The sequence below is a fragment of the Staurois parvus genome, unplaced genomic scaffold, assembly GCF_062004578.1.
Source record: "Staurois parvus isolate SC_StPar_1 unplaced genomic scaffold, SC_StPar_1.0 ptg001060l, whole genome shotgun sequence".
NCBI classification, from domain to species: domain Eukaryota; kingdom Metazoa; phylum Chordata; class Amphibia; order Anura; family Ranidae; genus Staurois; species Staurois parvus.
The window spans coordinates 767,404-775,089 of NW_028318856.1; the positions used below are offsets into that span (position 1 = coordinate 767,404).

General features: G+C 46.1%; 1 pseudogene; it reads right to left on the bottom strand.

Moving 5' to 3' along the window:
• Window positions 1-3,465: 3,465 nt before the first annotated feature.
• LOC149440675 (U5 spliceosomal RNA) lies at window positions 3,466-3,588 on the bottom strand (annotated as a pseudogene).
• Between the last annotated feature and the right edge of the window lie 4,098 nt (window positions 3,589-7,686).

A 7,686-nucleotide genomic window follows, 5' to 3' on the forward strand; every position in this document is an offset into this window, starting at 1 on the left:
ATCTGGTAGAGGAGGAGGAGGAGGAGACAGAGGACCCAGACGCACCGTGGCAGTATGCTGTGGAGATGGAGGCAGGGAGTCCCTCGCATTCCTTGGCACAAATGGCCCATAGCATGCTCGGTTGCTTGCGTAGCGACAGCCGAATAATAACCATCAGACAGAGGGATGACTTTTGCCTGTCCACCTTGTTGGACCCTCGCTACCGTTCAAAAATGGTGGCCTTTTTCACACCTGCTGAGAGGGAGGCCAAAATAACGTACTATAAAAACCACCTATGTAGTCAGCTGGTCTCTGCCTGTCTGCGCCAACGTCCATCCTCAGACACTGTGGGCCCTGTGCGCTCGCGTTCCGCTGCCATGGCAGCAGGGGAGGGGTGGGGTGGTAGGAGCAGTGGCAGCTCCACCAGCAGCGGCTGCCTCAGTCTGCAGTCGATGATGAGTAGCTTTCTTCACCAGCGCAGTGAGGAAACTACTAACCAGCCGCAGCAGCAGCAGCATCAGGTGGACCTGGAGCAGGACCTCAAACAACAGGCTTAGGCCTACTTGGACAGCACCCTGCCAACCGAGGTAGACAATCCCCTTGACTACTGGGCAACGAAACTTGACCTTTGGCCCCAACTAGCTGAATTTGCCCTTGAAAGGCTGTCATGCCCGGCCAGTAGCGTGGCATCGGAGCGCGTGTTTAGTGCGGCAGGAGGTATTGCAACTCCGCGGAGGACACGACTGTCCACCCAAAGTGTGGAGAGACTGACGTTTGTGAAAATGAATCAGGCGTGGATTAGTCTGGATTTCAAACCACCAGTTCCTGACACAACTGACTAAATTCGCCATGAATCATGCCCCAAACATGTGCCACTTTCAGGTCTCCTCACACTGCTGGTGTGTTACATTTTTTGTCATAGGGTGCTGGCAGATTACGGGCCTCCCATAGCTGCTGCCAGGCCCCTAATCTGCCATGGGCCCCTATACCGCCTCCTCATGCTGCTGCCAAGTCCAGAGTCTCTCATGGGTCCCTGTACGGCCTCCCATTGCTGCTGTCTCCATCGCCACACTCTGCCATGTGCCACTTTCAGGTCTCCTCACACTGCTGGTGTATTCCATTTTTTGTCATAGGGTGCTGGCAGATTACGGGCCTCCCATAGCTGCTGCCAGGCCCCTAATCTGCCATGGGCCCCTATACCGCCTCCTCATGCTGCTGCCAGGTCCAGAGTCTCTCATGGGTCCCTGTACGGCCTCCCATTGCTGCTGTCTCCATCGCCACACTCTGCCATGTGCCACTTTCAGGTCTCCTCACACTGCTGGTGGGTTCCATTTTTTGTCATAGGGTGCTGGCAGATTACGGGCCTCCCATAGCTGCTGCCAGGCCCCTAATCTGCCATGGGCCCCCGTACCGACTCCTCATGCTGCTGCCAGGCCCGTAATCTGTCATGGGCCCCTGTTGTCGCTTGTTTGCATATTCCGCTCGTTCAGATGCTCCTTCTCCTGCTACTCCTCTTCACGGATTCCGTCAGCAGTCTTTCTTGGAATCCGTTTCCAAGAGACAACAGTTTGCGAGCACGCACCAGACGGTGCAGAAGCTGAACGTCCTCCTGTCCAAGTTGCTGCTGCCAGGCTCGTAATCTGTCATGCGCCCCTGTACCGCCTCCTCATGCTGCTGCCAGGTCCAGAGTGTGTCATGGGCCCCCGTACTGACTCCTCATGCTGCTGCCAGGCCTGTAATCTGTCATGGGCCCCTGTACCGCCTCCCCATGCTGCTGCCAGGTCCAGAGTGTGTCATGGGTCCCTGTACGGCCTCCCATTGCTGCTGCCAGGCCCGTAATCTGCCATGGGCCCCCGTACCGACTCCTCATGCTGCTGCCAGGCCCGTAATCTGCCATGGGCCCCTGTACCGCCTCCTCATGCTGCTGCCAGGTCCAGAGTGTGTCATGGGTCCCTGTACGGCCTCCCATTGCTGCTGTCTCTATCGCCACACTCTGCCATGTGCCACTTTCAGGTCTCCTCACACTGCTGGTGGTTTCCATTTTTGTCATAGGGTGCTGTATGGCCTCCCATTGCTGCTGCCTCCACCGCCACACTGTGGCTCCACACTCTGGTTTTGGCCCCGTGACTGCCCAAATGAGTGAAGTGTGCGGTGATTCTAAGATCGACGGCACTCATCTGCATGTCATACTGACTGACAGTATTATTTCTCTTCCCCAGCAGACTCCAAGGGCATTTAAATTAAAGGTACAGTGTTCAGCACTAATATTAAGTCTCTCTGAAGCCTAGAAACACCCTTTTTTAAGTTAAATTCACAGCGAATATATTCGACTCGAATCGAAATTTTTCCACGAATTCGCCGAATCAGTCGAATCGAATTTTTGAATACTTCGCTCATCTCTATTCACAAACTATGGGATATATCTGAAAATTGATCGATCCTGAAGTACTGACGGCCAGTCTAATTTCTTGAGGTCTAAGAATGTCAGAACAGTACAGATATCCCCCAAATGTCAGGACAGTACAGATATCCCCCAAATGGCCCCTTTTTGCAAAGTAGACAGTTCAATGTATTTCATAAGAGGCATGGCGAGTTTTTTGAAGTTGTAATTTTTTTGTCATATATATTTTACAACAACGTACTACGCAAAAATGGAACTTTAATGAATTTATTTTGCAGATGTTGGACTTTATTTTACATCATGATGTCTTTCTATTTTATGGCTCCCACTACCTCCAGGTACAGGGTGTAGCGATAGGGACTTGCTCTGCTCCATCCTACGTCAGTCTGTACCTGGGGGTGTGGGAGCAGAATTGTTTGCTGGACGAGGCCTTCTTGACCTACACACACCACATTGTGATGTGGCAAAGATACATCGATGACATACTGTTTCATTTCCTTCTGTCTTTTCATTTCCTTCCTTCCCCTTCCCTCCCCTGCCTTCTTTCCTCCCTCCCATTCCTTCCTTTCTTTCTTCCTTCCCCCATACATTCTCTCCCTCCCTTTTCTTCCTTTCTCCATCCCCTCCCTTCATTCTCTCATTCCTTACGTGCTGACGTCATGCCGCCGCGGCCGGAGTTCGGAGCAACGGCCATTTTGGTATGCTGTCATGCACTTAACTCTTTAATGTATCCACATGGATTGTTTTTAAAAATTCTACAATAAATACTACACTATATTGCCATTCCTTCGGCTCCTGTGTTGAGCTTCTCCCCCTAGGAGGATCCTTTTGTTAGTTTTGCATAGTCCTTATACTGGAGAAGTCCGGTCCCTGCTCATGGCTTTCTGAGACACTCCATAAGGATCAGCACAAATGCTATTATACCAGTAGCGTTCTGGTGAGTGCACTTCCATAAGAGATGGTGGATTTCCGTATTGAATCATGAGCACTTTTGAGTATCCCATCTGGTATTGCTGTACCTTGTAGTTCCACAGATTTCTTCATTAGCTGAAGAGCACTCACACATCACCTGGCATTTCTGTGACCTGTAGTGCCACGGACTACAGAAAAAGTTGATAAGGCATACTGAAACTCATGGTTGTTCCTCTCCACAGAAATCTTTAGTAAAAGGCAAAAGATTTATACGAACTGAAGAGAAACCAGAGTATCTTATCAACGTTTTCCACCTATAAGTGGTTTTTTAGCCTAATAAAAGGTGTTCAGTTTTATATATTGTCTATATCTTTCTACTATACTTCTATTGTTATGGTGTGGTGCCTTTAAAGCCCCATTAGCTTTTCTAGTTAGGGTCTTTTCAGCTACTACACCTTAGTACTCTCTCTAAGCGGAAATACAGTCACTCTTTAGTGGGACACTTGGACAGTGCTGCCAGGGCTTGTATTCCAGCACACTGGAAATCAACCATGCTCCCTAGTGTAGGCCAATGGATGAAATCAGTTAACAACATTATGCAGATGGAAGAACTTGCCTCATCTCTGAGGAGACAAGATGACCACTTCAAAAAAAAATAAAAAGAGTTCCTTGGCAATACTGTCAACTGAGGCTTATTAGACCAAGGGGGGTGGTCCTCCCCTTAACCCTCCACCACCCCCCCCCATCCCACCACCCTTTTTTTTTCCTTTCCTATCTTATCGTTTCTCTCACCCCTTTTTCTCTTCCTCCAACTCTTAGATTTGTATTCAGCCAAGTTCTCTATCAGAAAAAACCCTTGGCAGAGGGCCCTAAGCATCTCCGCCCGGGACACATGTTTACCTATTAATGGAACCTGTAATCTTCCTTTTATAGGGCCCACCCCAGGCAGTTGTTCCGGTAGTTCTAGTTCTGGTTGATAGTCCCCTCTTTTAGAGCACAAACAAATAAAAGTTTGTTTGTTTTATACAATTTACAAGAGGTTTAATTGCACGCATTTGCAAATATATGTCCCACCCCTGGCAATTGTTCCTGTATAATTCTCTATTTTTTTTTTCCAGTTTGTCTGTTGACTGGATAAAGGTTCTTTTTTTATGTAAGTTGGCTATATTATCACCAAAAATAAAGAATTTATAACAAAAATAAATCTGACAGGGTGGTTGTACAGAAGTCGATCAGTAGATCAAATTCTGTACAGCCACCGTGCCCATACATGGACTGAAATTTTGCTAGTCCCTACTGAACTGGTTGGCCGGCTTTACTCTTCCAACATGTGAAATTTGAATGACCTAAAAAATTCTTGCCCACTTCTGCATTACTGTTGGTATCGCCTCCGTATTACTGGCACAGCCCTCATATTACTTACCTCCTGCCTTCGTATTACTGGCACAGCCCTCATATTACTTACATGCCTTCGTATTACTGGCACAGCCCTCATATTACTTACCTGCCTCCGTATTACTGGCACAGTCCTCATATTACTTACCTGCCTTCGTATTACTGGCACAGCCCTCATATTACTTACCTGCCTCCGTATTACTGACACAGCCCTCATACTACTTACCTGCCTTCGTATTACTGGCACAGCCCTCATATTACTTACCTGCCTTCGTATTACTGGCACAGCCCTCATACTACTTACCTGCCTTCGTATTACTGACACAGCCCTCATATTACTTACCTGCCTTCGTATTACTGGCACAGCCCTCATATTACTTACCTGCCTCCGTATTACTGGCACAGCCCTCATATTACTTACCTGTCTCCGTATTACTGACACAGCCCTCATATTACTTACCTGCCTCCGTATTACTGGCACAGCCCTCATATTACTTACCTGCCTTCGTATTACTGGCACAGCCCTCATATTACTTACCTGCCTCCGTATTACTGGGACAGCCCTCATTTTACTTACCTGCCTTCGTATTACTGGCACAGCCCTCATATTACTTACCTGCCTTCGTATTACTGGCACAGCCCTCATTTTACTTACTTGCCTTCGTATTACTGACACATCCATCATATTACTTACCTGCCTTCGTATTACTGGCACAGCCCTCATTTTACTTACCTGCCTTCGTATTACTGGCACAGCCCTTATATTACTTACCTGCCTTCGTATTACTGGCACAGCCCTCATATTACTTACCTGCCTTCGTATTACTGACACAGCCCTCATATTACTTACCTGCCTCCGTATTACTGGCACAGCCCTCATATTACTTACCTGCCTCCGTATTACTGGCACAGCCCTCATATTACTTACCTGTCTTCGTATTACTGACACAGCCCTCATATTATTTACCTGCAGTACAGAAGAAACAGGTCTCCAGCTAAAAGACAGAAGTTCACGGAAACATCTTTTATTGTACTATTAAAATGCTTTCTTGTGTAAAGTCATCTCCAACTGTACCAATAAAACCAAGGTAAAGTAAATGTGTATTTGAACAGTAGCCCCACAAACCATTGATTTACTTAGATTTGTATTATGTCGGTGCCAAAGCTCGATGGCAATCAGTTCTAGTTGATAGTCTCCTCTTTTCAAGTACAAACAAATAAAAGTTTGTTTGTGTTATACAATTTACAAAAGAGGTTTAATTGCACGCATTTGCAAATATATGCGGAAGCTGTACTGTCTTGTCAAGGCTCCTATGTATAGTCCTAACTCCTATATTTGAGAGTCTCCATATTGGAGAATATATGGCATTGGATACATTTAGGCAGTATGCCTGGAGGGAGCCCCCCCATCTTAAAAGCTGTAAGGACACATTAAAATCCCAGCAAGAGCACAATGGCAGCTGATGGATTCCAAGTTGTCCCCACATCAATTCCAGCCTGCAAGCTATTGTAGTGTATTGTGTGTAATAAATAAATAAATAGTAATTTAAAAAAAAATAAAATAATAAATAAATAAATAATAATTAAAAAAAAATAAAATAAAATAAATATATATATATATATATATATATATATATATATACACAGTTGCAAGAAAAAGTATGTGAACCCCTTGGGATTACGTGGAGTTTTGCATGAATTGGGCATAAAATGTGCTCTGAACGTCATCTAAGTCACAACAATAGAAGAATACAGTCTGCTGAACATAATACTACACAAACATTAGATGTTGCCATGGTTTAATTGCACATAACATGTAAACATTCACAGTGCAGGGAGGAAAAAGTATGTGAGGCCCTAGCTTAATGACTTCTCCCAGAGCTAATTGGAGCCAGGAGTGAGCCAACCTTGACTCCAATCAGTGTGATGATATTGGATGTGTTGCTGACAGCTGTCCTGCCTTAAAAAACACACACCTGTTTTGGGTTTACTGGTTTCAAGAAGCACTGTCTGATGTGAACCATGCCTCGCAGAAAAGAGCTCTCAGAAGACCTACAATCAAGAATTGTTGACTTGCATGAAGCTGGAAAGGGTTACAAAAGTACCTCCTAAAGCCTTGATGTTCATGTGTCCACGGTAAGACAGACTGTCTACAAATGGAGAAAGTTTAGCACTGTTGCTACTCTCCCTAGGCGTGGTCGTCCTGTAAAAATGACTGCAAGAGCACAGCGCAGCATGCTGCATGAGAGAACCTTTGGACTTAATAACTGGTTGACCCTCCTTTGGCAGCAATACCTCAACCAAACGTTTCCTGTAGTTGCAGATTAGACCTGCACAACGATCTGGAGTAATTTTGGACCACTCCTCTTCACAAAAGGGAACGGAACCCGGAAGACGAATGCCGGCATCAGCCAGGGAAGATGGCCGGGGACGCTGCAGGGGGGACATCGCGGGAGCGCAGGACAAGGTAAGTGATCGAGGGATTCCCTGAGCAATGTTGCAGTGTAATCTCGAGTTACCGCTTCTGGTACTGAAAGTTAACCCCGAGCTACACTCGGGAATACCGCCAGGGGGGTTAATTGTCCCATTTGTACGTGTATCAGCTATCACCAGTCGTATCGGCGGGATGGCCGGGCTGTACTGTCTTCAGGTCCTTGGATGGCGAGTCTCTCCTCTGGGGCTGCTCTCCTATATGGCAAGCCCCTTTGACTCCAGTAACAGGAGGTCTGTACTTTTAGTTTATATATTTTATTTTGAATTTAAAGCAGAATGTGTAGAACGTGAAATAATGTGTCCCATTTCCTTGTAAGCTCAAGAAAACTTAGCATTTACGGATATCTCTGCATGACTGCATGGTATTGTTAACTTATATTATACTGTGATAACAAGAACATATGTAAGATGGAAACTAACAACAGGTTATCTAGCTAACACTAACAACAGAGAAAGCAAATAGAAATGATCATATTGATAGGAAAGGGTGGGGCTTTTTTTAGAAC